Consider the following 13,012-nt stretch of genomic DNA (forward strand, 5'->3'; position numbering starts at 1 on the left):
TGTCGTCTCCATCTCCCTAAACTACCTAAGCCACATGGTGCTGAGGGCCATCTAGGCTCACATTTTCTTGCATATGAAGCATGAAATCTCAACTCCTGGCTTTATGGCCCTGTTAGCGACTGTGTGAGCGCTACAGAGCTGTGACGACACAGAAAGTTTACAGGTGACAAAACAGGCAACCACTGGGCAGCATGGCAGTCCTGCCCAATTCCCTTCCAGGGCTCCTGCCCTCCCAGCCAGTGGCTCTCATGAAAACAGAATGACTCCCAGCTTCCCTGTTGGACATCTGCATCCGCGCTGCAGTCAAAGACGTGACTGCGGCATCCATAATGGTTCCAAATCCTTACCCAGTTAGTGACAAAGCTGTGGTGGCATAGGTTTTATTGTCCCCAGTGGGAACATTCAGCACCGAACAGAGTCTATGACATTATTAGTACCTCAGCCAGTTAAATAAAAATAGTTCAGACATGTGTCCCTGTGTTGTAATCACATCTCCAAATGCAAGAATAGCAATTTTTGGTAGAGTTTATCACTGCTCTGAGCAACACCATTAACAAGCAATACTGCTATATTCCCAGAGCATAACGCTGCATAGAAACCTTACTCAGGTTCTTTCCAGCTGATACATCCTTTTGTTGCTGGCTTGAGAGGCTTTTCCATGATCTTTATCCCTATGGGAAAACAGGGACAATCCTTCATCACTTCCTTTCTTATCCCTCTGCTAGTTCTGATCTTTGTGAATCCCCATGTGGAATTTTCACAGGGGAAGGGACAACGGTTTGATATATTTCTCAAAGTTGTTTGGCTGGTTTGGTTCCTACACTAGACATGTGGCAATCACGCAAGGGCAGAGGACACTTCATGGTATCTGTGTGAGGGGAAATGTGCAGTAATTGAGGAAAAGCTGATATACGGGCTGTTATGTGCCAAGTACATGAAAATTCAATTCACTGGAGCTGTTTCAGGAATCTGTTCATCTCAACATGTGTTGGTACTGTGAGTCAGGCAGGATTCTGCCTCACCAATAGTCTGTGAGTCTCCTAACATCCCTTTGTTCAGAGGGAGAGAGAGAAAGGACTGCCTTTACAGCACCCGTGAGACCAAATTCAGGTTAGAGCTAATGAGGAATGTGTACCTTTAATTTGTTAAAGGTTTTTTTTCTGCATGTTTCAGGAAAGAGGGGAGATTATTACCATTTCACCCCTGTAATAAAAACCAGGATCCTGTATCTTGGAAATGTTTACAATGTAAGAAAACGAGGTTATGTTACATTGTAAAATTTTAAAGGGGACTACGTGCTGACACCTAGGCTCAACGGCATGAAACACGTGAGCTGTTCGGACAGGAAGGGTTTGTATTTAAAAATTATGAACGTAGTGTTTCAGTTTGAGAAAAACGAGTGCTTTTGACAAAAAGTTTGCTATTCCCCCAGCTGCAGATCCTCCCCCTGCCAGGTACCAACTCTTTTTATTCAGGGTAGGGGAAGAACACGATGCATGTCTCATCTGGCTCAAAGCTGTGTGTGATGTTGGTTATTTGGGTGTCTTAGCACTGAGAGAGCAGGTTTCCCTTCCATCAGCGTGCTGCCAGGTGACAGCATCGGGCTGTAGTGCTGGCGCAGGGGGGATGGCTCCAGAGGTGCACCTTGCGCCCAGCCATGCACCCCGGGCACTGCGCCGCCGCAGGCGCAGCACGGGGAGGGTTTGCAACAGGAGGATGGAGGCTACACTGCCAAAAGGAGTCCCTGATGCCTTCTGTGCAAGCCAGACATCTCTGTGAGCCAGCTCAGGGGGCTCAAAGTGAGGAAAGGGATGGGGCATTATCTCATTTCCTTCCCAGACTTCCTACTACTGTTTTGGGCAATTTATACCTTTAAGAATGCATAAGGCAAACAAACCTTGTTCTCCCTAGTGTGCGAAAGCCTGTCTTTTGCATTATTAAACCGCAAAGGAAAGCATGGTCTTATCTCGCTCAGATTCTCTGCACGTACAAGAGAATCCGGCCCAAATATATTTCACGGCTTGTCTGTCTGGGTTAGCGTGCTGCTTGCCGTGAGTGAAGGAGAGGAAAGAATCAATGCTTAATACCACAGAGTCTTATACAGATTGTTCTTGTATGCTTATCACTACTAAGTAGACAAACAAAAGTAAAAGCGTTAATAGATACCTGACTAGAAGAGTAAATGGAACAAAAGCCATCAAATCAGGATTTTATCCATTTAATTGCAGAGTAGGTGTTTTCATCAGCCATGTAATGATTTATTGCCTTTCAAGGCTTATTTATTGTAATTGATTAATGAAGACTTATAGCACCACTCTCTTATGGGTAACAAAAGGAAAGAAGTTGCAACACCATTTATGTCTGCAATTCATTGAGTTACTACAGGTCCCCTTGATACATCAGGTAATACATTCTTATAGCTCCGTGTCACACTGTCCATTTCCCTGAGCAGAAAGCAAAGATAGAAGCATGACCCATGAAATGCAGAAGACAAATCAACATCATTATCCCATGCTTTATCGGATCCAGTAACAGCCTTTTCCTGAAGACTGTTTTTTTTCTGGATCACAGCTGTTGAAGCAGTCAGGACAAGGTTGGGAGAGAGTGGTTCTAGGAGACCATCACTGCTGACCCCAAAAGCAGCAATTTCTGTGCGAGTATGTTAGTCCTGGCTTAGGTTTTGCACTGCCGTGATTCCAAAGGCAGGGGTCATGTCACAGCCACTCAGCTCCAAACAAGATTTAGCCCTCAGTGAGTATAGGTCCACATGGTCAGCAGATTTAAGAGAGTATATCTCAAGAAGTTGCAGTGATGAAGGAGGAAAAGGAAATGGAGAGAAGACCAACTCGGTCCCATCTAATGAATACTTCCCTGACATTTGTGCAGCTCCCGCTGGGGATTTGAGCTGGCGCGCATGTATGCGGTATGGTCCCAATTACTGAAGCCCACGAGCTGCGTATGTGTTTGTGTTGTGTGTATGTTCATTACCCTGCTTGCTTTCACAAGTAAGTATTTAGTACCAGAAGAAAAACTACGCAAAATTCTTTAGCAGACACTTGTGAGTTCTGGCAGGTTTTCAACTTAGTTTTCCATTTTAAAACAGCGTAGGCTGATCCAGCTCTGATGCAACTCCTCTAAACTTGGCAAATTTGTGCCAGGGATGCTGCTGCTCTGCTGTGCACATTTGCCTCCCTGTAAGTCATTATCACATGCCTCTCTGTCTAAGAAAGACATTTTTATGAGAGGTGGATCACTGGGGTGGGTTTCTTTCGTATGGCTGGTTTGCCCCACGCTCCAACTATAACAATGCAGTTTCACTAGGCGCTGGGTCATATGGCTGACCTCAGCTAACAAGCTGTTCCTGTTTTTAGGCTACTGGGAATGTTTATTGGCCACTGTTTTCCTCCATTCTAAACACATAGTTATTTCTCAAGACCCATATAAATCATAAGGTCACAAAACTCGTAAAAACTGTGACATTCTCTGTGATATAGGATACAAATGAACTAACTTCAGGCTTAGCAGCTTTAAACATCTATGATATATTTTATCATATTATAAATACATTCATTGAAGTTATATATACTTTTTAGTTCAAGGATACACACAATAAAATGGTAATAAAATTGCTCAATAGGACAAACTTTTATATACTGATGTTTCAAATTGGTACAGTTTAACTGTGAGCTCTATTACAAAAGCAATACTGTAACTCTGTATGAAACTGAGTTTAACAGAAATAGCGATCTGTTTGCAATAAATGTTAAGTATTCACGTACTTTATAAGACAGTGATGCTGAGGGTGCTATTGAATTTCCTAATGTAGATCTCAAGAGCAGAAACTCACGGGGAGGTCTGTACTAACATGCTGGATTGACGCACTGTGTGCAAAACCCAACTACACCTATAAGGAAACACACTAAGTTATCAATAGGAGTTTTATTCATGACATCTGTACTGAAATTGGACAACAAATTAATAGAAAAGCATTGGTAGCAATTACGATAATTAAATTTGCATAGAGGTTTCCACTCTGCTTCCCTGTTCTCATTTGCTTTAGCTGTTTTGAAACGCACCTCTTCCAGGCTGAAACTTTCCTAGGCTGCTCCTCTGCTTGAGAACGAACTTTGGAAAGAGGCAGCTAAAATGATTCAGGTCCTTTTTTGTACAAAGAATATAAAAATATACACACAGAAACTCACATGTATACGTGCATACGCATGTCTCCATTGCAAAACAGAAGAAGAACCGTGGGACTTTTTCAGGCAGCTCTTCAACCACACTTACTAAGATCAGAAGGCTGAAATTTGAAAGCACCATCCGTGAATAAATGGTCCTTGCACTGCTCTTGTGAAATAACATTTAGATTTCACAAAGCCAGGGCTTCTTTAAAGTTGCCGGCTACGCATATTACTCATGCTGCTTAATGGTTGTTTGTTGAAGTGGCAATGTACACAACCAAATGATTTTGTGCTGAGATAACGGCCCGCCAGGAAACATGCCGACATTGTAAGTGGGTTGATCTCTGAACTACAAATGCTTCTTATTCAGCTTTGGGTGCCTCCTGTGCCAGAGAGCCCTTGTAGGTGCTACGGCCAGGCGCTTTGTCTTTGCAAGTTTGTATTATATGAAAGAAGTAAGGAGAGATGGTTTTCATCTTTAAGTGTTACAACAGACTGCCAAAGGTCTTCTTAGCATGATGAGAATATTTAGCTAATAATGCCAGACATTTCACACACTTTAGGACTCGGTTTTCAATCCAGAAAAGCCTTGAAAGTTTTGATCTCCTTTATGTAATTCAAACTCTTTTTTCCTTGGTGATAGCTTAAGAGTCTGCCTCCCTCCACCCCCTAAAAAAGCACAGGAAAAGCTGAGTGATTAAACACTGACAAGTCAAAAGTTTCAACAACGAAGCTGTATTTTTTCCAATAACTTCACTTGTTTGTACGTATGCCTGGTCGTGTGCCTATATACAGGTTTTACAGTCTCAGCAAAAATCAATGCACTCATTTACATGTGTCACACTTCCAGGCAAGGAAGACCCATAGCAGTCATTTATATCGATACAGACTAGGTATGTGAAGACACTAATCCCACAGCAGATTTTTCACTTGGCCAATGGTCTGCCCAAAGGGAATGTGCAGAAATCACAACAAAGGGAACAACACTGAGAAGTATTGAGTTCCAAGTGCCTAACGCTGCATTCTTAATACTCTCTTAATATAGTTCCTAACTGGAAAGAAATGAAAATACCCATCATTTTACTGCATTTACAGAGCTTCAGGACACGGTTGCCATGGAAGGAAATTGCCATAACTTGTGTTCTAAAGCTGATACGTATGTCTGCAGTCTCCTTTCTCCTTTAGCCTCTTTTAGTTTCGTTAATTATGGGTGTTGCTCAGAGAGGTTGTAGGCAGCCCACAAGGGACAAATATTTGAGTTTCAAAAGCGTGGAACTTATTTTATGTTCTGAACTTTCACAGTTTCTGTGAAAAGCTAACATCTACCTAATACTTTTAAAAGTCAAGTTCCTAAGGTTATGATTAATATACCACATAGATCCCAACAGGATAATTACAAATTAATCAGCAGTTCAAAACTCCCAAATGGAGTACTATAAGGTTGCCATCATTTAAAAGCATTCCTTTTCTACTTTCATGGAAAGAAAAAAAAATCGCAAACGATTTTGATCTTCGTTTGATATGACTCTTTCTCTGTTCTTTAGGCATTCAAGGAAGCAAACCTGAAGCTTCTGGAACTTACCAATTAAGCAGGCTTTTTAGTGAATTCGGCAGTACATGCTAACAGCACAAATCATTAAACCTAGTTAGGCACATGAAAACAATGTTTAACGGATACAGATAGTGCTTGACTCTCTGCAGCAGCGTGTGTGTATATGCATGAGTTCCTGTACGCACGTAATTTAGTCTGGTTCTCCTACAGAAATCACACACGTGTTTGTGAGACTGTGTGAGACTGCAGCCCCTTCTTCCAGTCATTCTATGGCTTACGGAAACTTCCAAGTTTTGAGCCTCTGTTAAGAATCTTTATTCAAAACCCACAGAAGCCATTAGGAATCTTACCGTTATTTCAGGAGGAGCTAGACTGGGCTCTTATATTTAAAACTGGCTATCGAGGCTTTGTTCCTTGCTGCTTGCAAAATTTCTGGGAGACTGTTGGCACTCAATCTCTCTCTTCTGTCTCCACACATGTAAAATGAGAATGACAACTTTACCTCAGAGGAATGTTGCAAAGCTTCACTTCTAAACAGATTGGCATACTTGGATGAAGTTGCTCAACTAACGAGAAGTTTTCTGATTGATGGGCGTCTCTTGGGAGGTCATAAAAACAAAAACAAAACTGTATAATTGAGTTTTTGGAAATATTTTTTTTCTGGCTTACAAAAGCCTACTCTTATGCAAGATGACTGCTTGTGCCATCTTTTTTCTCTCTCTTATCACCTAGAATATATTTCCAAATCTAACCGTGTCAAATTAGTGGCTAAATAACAAACTGAGCCAAGGCATAACCCACCCACCTGAAATGTCCATATGAAAAAATATAAAGCTTGAGGTGTAGTGAGTAATAAGAAAATTACTTTTAAAAAAATATATTTTTCCAGTTTCTTAAGCCCTTAGCTGGCTCAATGTAGATCAAGTAAGTATGAAACAACCAGTAAAAATTAGACTGCATTTTATTTTGTGAAGAACACTGGAAAGTTGGCAAGAGGTAAGATTTTGCAGTGAAATAGGGAGGTGAACAAGTTGTAAATGACTCTAATATCTTCCAGATGGCATATTTTACTTGGGAACTGAGTTCAGAGTAATTAGAGGCATGTGAATTTCCTATAAATACTAAACTTCACCAGTTTGACACTAGAAAGCTCCTTCGTCTCTGAAGTCTTTAAACTGTTAAGTGTTTCTTTTCCCCCCACTTAAAATGGAAGTCACGGATTTGTAAATTTGTCTTATTTGACAGACAGAAACCTTTTTCCATGAAAAGATAGCATTTTTCTATGCCAGAAAGTTATGAACTGAAGTTCTTCACTGAAGAGGTTTAAAATTGAATGTTTCTTCCCAGAAGAGGTTTTCATTTTTATATACTGGGATCATTATATTATAATTTATTGTAATATGTGGCAAGCAGTGAAATCAGTGGAGTTTGCCCTAACTTCAAGATCCCACCGTTTCATTGGTAAAATGCTTTTTGCAGATAGATATGCTGAAGACCTTAGCAGATGAATTTCGCTTTTACTTCCCTGAGGACATTGCAATACAAAAATGGCAAAACCCGCCCCACAACCTCTGATTCTTCATTTTCTGTATGACATTGTTACATTAATTTCCAGAGTGAAACCCGGTGTTCACAATTCTGTTGAAGAATTTTCCAGATTTTATTTGGTGTAAATAGAATAGAACTAAGGATATATAAGGTAAAATATTCTGTCACCACTTGCACCCTCTTTAGCCATATATCAGTGTAAACTGGCTTAGATCCATTGACATAAAGGGGCTAATCTCATTTGCAGCAGCTAAATATCTGTCTACTGTTATCGGTGGAGCTGTATAGATAAAAGTCCAGATATAATCTTGCTTATTTAGTGCAGATCTTCAGTTCTGCCAGTCCCAGGTATTCAAAAGGCATGAGCCAAACAACCAGAAGCATGTGATAAGATGAAGGATAATCAGATTTTAAAATAGTAGTGATTCTTTTTATTACTTCTGGGTTTTGAACTTTTATTGGTTAAGGTATGTTGTATTTCAGATTCCTCTGTTCAGCAGAGAACTAAAAGATTTACTTTAAAATGTGAGGGCAAATCCCAAAGCATTATTAGATGATTCCAGAAACCAGTGTAATAACAAAACTGTTGCTAACATTAGTGGCAATCGAACTGTTACAGTGGGTAACTGTAGATCTTCATCAATGTCTTTGTTACATCTTTTCTTTTTTTTGCTACAACATTGTCTTGTACTAAAATAGACCCTCACTAGTTCATTCTTAATGGTGACCCACTGTCAGTTAATAGCATTAGTAAATTACTGAACAGTGGCCAAATCCCAATGGCCTTATTCCCAGAAATCTCTTAGGTTGACAGGACCTTTGTATGAGTAACTTCAGTGAATTTTGGCCCTGGGTGAAGACCACAAAAACACCAGCTCACAAAAGACCAATGGAAACAAAGGCTCCCCAAACTGACAGAGATTTCAGTAAATTACAAATCGTTAATCGATTGCGAATTGCGTATTTAAATGTCCAGCACTTTAGAGAACTGTGGGATCCAGATGATATGCTGTCTCCCGCAGGGGGCTTCATCTGCACCAGTACAAGCAAAACCAGTTTAAAAGCCTCCTTCCATGGGCTCTCACTCCCGCCTCCCCCTTTCTCACGGTGTTTGCACTGCCTGGCTGGTGCTCATTCAGCTGCATGTGTGTCCACGCTCAGGAAACGATCTGTTGGGCTTTTTAATGGATTAGGGAGAGAGAGAGAGAGAGAGAGAGTGTGGAAGAAAGAAGGAAAGAAAGAAAGAAAGAATAAAAAAAAAGGTCACTTCACTCATCCTGTCAAAGACACGTCCATGCCAACAGTTGACTTGACAGGATGGAGGAACACTTCCCCATTGGGAAGACCACAGTGTGTGACGGGAGCAAGCAGCCAGGCAGGAATGCACCATGCAGGCCCCCATGGCACCATGCACACTGGGAAGGGGCTAAGAAAGTGAAAAAAAAAAAAATCAGTTCCCTGCAGGTCCCATGCATCCTCGTGCTTGGGAGTGCCTGTGCCCTGCTTTGGCCTGGTGGCTAGCTGCAGAGGCAGCAGTCACACCAGATCCTCCGAGGGCCACATGCTGCTTTAACTTCCATCAAGATGTGTTTTGAGGCCCATGGCTGAGGAGTTATATCCCCTCTGTGTGGATACCTGCGTTGACAGTCCCAGCTGTCAGGGAACGCTGACGTGTCTCCATGTCTCCAACACCCATGAGATGGGTCACCTTGCCCCGGTGGGCCACAGGAGGCCCCGGAGAGCAGTCAGACTGCACGGAGGCTTGGATGGAGAGCAACCCGACAGACGCTGAAGTTACAGGCAGAAAAACAGCCCATTTGGGGCTGTGCTTAATTTTTTATTTTTAACACTGTGTACTTCTTTTTCTTGTTGCTAATAAACCGGGATTAAGGTTGGTGTCCCTCGAGTGCCTGCAGTTCTTAAGCTTTTAGCTCTGGGATACAGACTGCCTTGTGCCACGAGCACTGCAGTAAATCCCACCCTGCTAACCCTCAGTCACTAATGGGGCACAAATCCATGGCGCAGAACAACTCAAAACTCTTTATTTAGATTTCCTCTTGCGATGCCTTCTGTTCAGCAAAAATGGAGCCTTGCGAGGAATAATAATAATAATTAAATCTTTATAAAATAAAAGCAAAAGAAAGATACGTACTAAAAAGCAAATTCTCAGAACCAAAGGTAGTCTGACCAGGACGGATAACCTGTGTCAGGGAGAGATTTAGCCACCTGGTGGAAGTGGAATCAGAGCGATAAAAGAAACCCAGGGGTGGAAAATCTTTCCATTCTAACAGGTGAATAACCAAAATACTCATAACCACCCTATAGAGGCATATCATAGTAAGCTGCAGAAAAAATACAGTATATTCAGATGTAAATTATAGTTGTATACGCTTCACTGATTGTTTCATAAAGCGAAATGGCAGATATTTAGATTTCAGCTCAGTTCCACATATGTCTTGGGAAGGTATTTTTTTAGGCAAAAGGCGTGAGATCACACTGCCCTAATAATAGGAAAATGTGTGGAAGCGGAGCGTAGGTTGGCAGAGCCGCTGGCTTGAGCAGCAGCAGGCAGGGCTTTCCAGCACTTGCACTTCGCTTTCTGCGGTACAAGGTGCTATGGTGCACTTCAGGGGTCGCCAGCATGTTCAGAACTGAAACCAGACATGAGCACTGTTATCACCTACTAGAAACTGGCAATAGAAAATTCACCAAAATCTGCGTTCTGCAGCTGTTTATGTTTTTCATTGCCCAGTGCTCATTTTATAGGTATTGCTTGGCCTTTTCTGTAGACCCATAACTTACACTTTCCAAAAAAAAAAAAGAGCAAGTTTTTTTTGCAATTCCATCAAGAACTTGTAGAGGAATTCTAGATTCCCTCATCTTTCCAATGGGAATCTGTCCCAGACAATGTTTTATTGAACCATAAAATTAGGACCGTCGAGTAATGGCGTGTTGAGGCCCCAGCTGGGAGGAGCGGGGGGAGTGCGTGAGCTGTGCAGTGTGTTTCAGCAGGTTCCTACTCGAGAGCCACGCACACCCCTTGCACACCACAGAGGGTACAAACAGAAAGCGAACACAAATGAGATATCCAGAAAGACCCAGACGAGCAAAAAGGGAATACTTTTTGCACCGTGGCATAGTGGCTCCATGAACATGTCTGCTGATTACCCCCTGTTCTGAGCAGGCATCTCCTATTTCCGCACGTGAACTCATGCTCTCATCTTTCACCTGAAACTACACTCAATGGTTAGCGCCATGTTTATATTTACATGTATGTGCCATAAACCCTAAAGGACTATAACATTACAAGAAATATTTGCCACACCATTGGCAGCAGTAACTGCGCGAAGAATTGCCAAGTGGGAAATCCAAATTTGCAAACTCAGTATTCTGGGCCGCATGCCAATACTGTCTGGGCGCTGTGGAGGTGACACATTCAGTCTCCTCACAGGGATGCCAACGTGCCAACTGCATCCCTGGCACAGCATCTTCTCCTGACAAACTTATGGAGAAGAACTGCTACCAAGTCCAGAGGGAGATGCAAGCTGCTTTCTGAGCTTCCTTGGCAGCAACTCCATTTTCAAGTTGTGACTGTACTTTCTCCTATTTACAAGAACAGTTGTTTGTGATATGCTGTGGTATCTGGTAGGATTTTGAAAAGTGCAAAAATGACAGCAGGACATTGGTTTCCAAGTATAAACTAGTAAAATCCAGAGTAATTTCATTTCCCTAAGAAAAAAATAATGTAGATACTCACTTACAGCAGCCCAGATATCAGATGTTGCCACCAGCGTGGGACAATCCAAACCTGTTTGCTAGCTGTCAAGTGAAAGACATGATCCTTAGAATATGAAGGTTGCAGGGCTGATCGCGAAAGTTTCCCCTTTTCAAATCATACTTTGTGCCTATTGTCTCACACCTAAACTTCTTTTCTGTCTGTCAGTAATTTTTCAAAGCAAAAAAAGAAATTGAAAAATCCTCCAGTCTTCCACGGGGCTGCGTGACCTGTAACTTGCAAAATCCATTAGGAGACAGCCTTTTACTAACCAAATCGTGTCATTTACAATTGCACAGCAGCCAGAAAGAGCACCATAAATTACAATTCTGTCACTATAAGGGACAAAGGAAAGGTGTGGACAGGGTATTGCTATAAAGGAGGAAACAGGAGAGTGATAGAATTTCAATATTTTTTGCCAAATGTATTTCATATAATAGCAAAATTGGTACTTACAGGTTAGTTATTTTTTTGGCTGTATATGAAAGACTTAGTAAGACTACAGAAGATTGTTTATTTTTAAGGTGTAGCAGAATAGAAATACGGAACTCAGACCTTTCGTGGTTTTGTTTTTCTTCTTTACACATGGAATAAAAAAGCATGTAAAAATTTGCTTAGCATTTTTAGTTAAAATTTTTCATATTATTTAATAATTCAGAAATAGGGTTCTTCTTTATATTCGTTTGAAAAATTATCTGCTGTTGAGGCTTGAGCAATGAATGGTGCCTGGGAAACTGCTGAAGTAGTGTCATCATGGACAGAAGAGCAAAGACTGTCACTCAGATGCTGTGGTTTTATGTGGTTACTCTTTCTCTTTAATGGGCAGTCAATTATTCAGAGAAAGGTTGTCTTGTTACAAATTCTCAACATTCATTTTTTCCCTAAAATATAAAAACTAGCAGCCCGCATTCCTGAGTGCTTCCAATAGGTTTTGCAGGGAACCTAGAGCTGGTATTCTTAAGGATATTTCTAAAGAACAAAAAAAAAATCCAATTCTGAGATCTTTTTACAACTCTCCTTCCAACTTTCAAACCCTGTTATACATGCATCGTAAAGAAATTACAGAAAGAACAGAAGTCCAATTTTAAAAAAAAATGCAGGCTACGTAAAGTATCTGTAAAATTATCTCAGAAATGAATATTTCCGCTTTGTGTTTCCACCAATCTGAGATGGGACAGTGAAGCTAACTAGCTGAGCAATTGCTACTGGAAAAATCAAATACATAAGAGGAAATGCAGTTAACACAATATTTCACATATGTTAATGCTTACAGTTCCATCAGTGTCAGCTTTATTTTCTACTTGATATACACCAAAGCTGGCACACAATTTTAACTGATGAGGTAATGTCATTTTTAATTTAAGGAGACTTAAGCCGTCCACTTTAACTAGTGATATCATCTTTGCAGTTGTCTCACGGGGCTTCATGTAAACATAAGTAATGTGCCCTGGACGGTTTGGAGCAGGGTTGTTAAAAATGACATTGGTCATCATGAAGACATTTTTTTCCTTTGATCTCTTTAGAAATGTCAGGCACACTTTATTGTCCTGTCACTTTTAGCTCTTCCTTGTATATTAACATGCTCGGAACATTTCAGTGAACGTAACAGTAGAATAAAGGTCTAAACAAATTAATGGCAACATTTTAATGTCAGTCGTAGTAGGATAATGAAAAGTAAATGAGATTGTCTGGCGAACAGCAACTTGTTAAATAGAACGGCAGCGCGGCTGAGACACAAAGACGCAGGGGCAGAGAAAAGCCTTTCGCCGCCCTCCAGAGCACACTCCGGGCTCCAAATGCCACCACCTTCTAGGAAAAGATTAAACCGATTCTACAAATCGTGTCTGCTCCTCCTTCCCGTCCGGGGTCGAGTGAAATCATCTGCTAATAAAACTTAAAAGCAGACTCGTCTCCGCACCTGCAGCGTCTGCCTCCCGGTGGCTTTTATTCTCGTTT

The 13,012-nt window shown here is 41.3% G+C and overlaps 1 protein-coding gene across 1 annotated transcript in view; it reads left to right on the forward strand.

Annotated features, from left to right (window-relative positions):
* The window catches only part of NRP1 (neuropilin 1), a 114,841-nt gene that overhangs the window by 32,716 nt on the left and 69,113 nt on the right, over positions 1-13,012 (forward strand). The gene's annotated exons all lie outside the window — the stretch shown is intronic.

Source organism: Vanellus vanellus (assembly GCF_965231255.1).
Source record: "Vanellus vanellus genome assembly, chromosome: 2".
NCBI lineage: Eukaryota > Metazoa > Chordata > Aves > Charadriiformes > Charadriidae > Vanellus > Vanellus vanellus.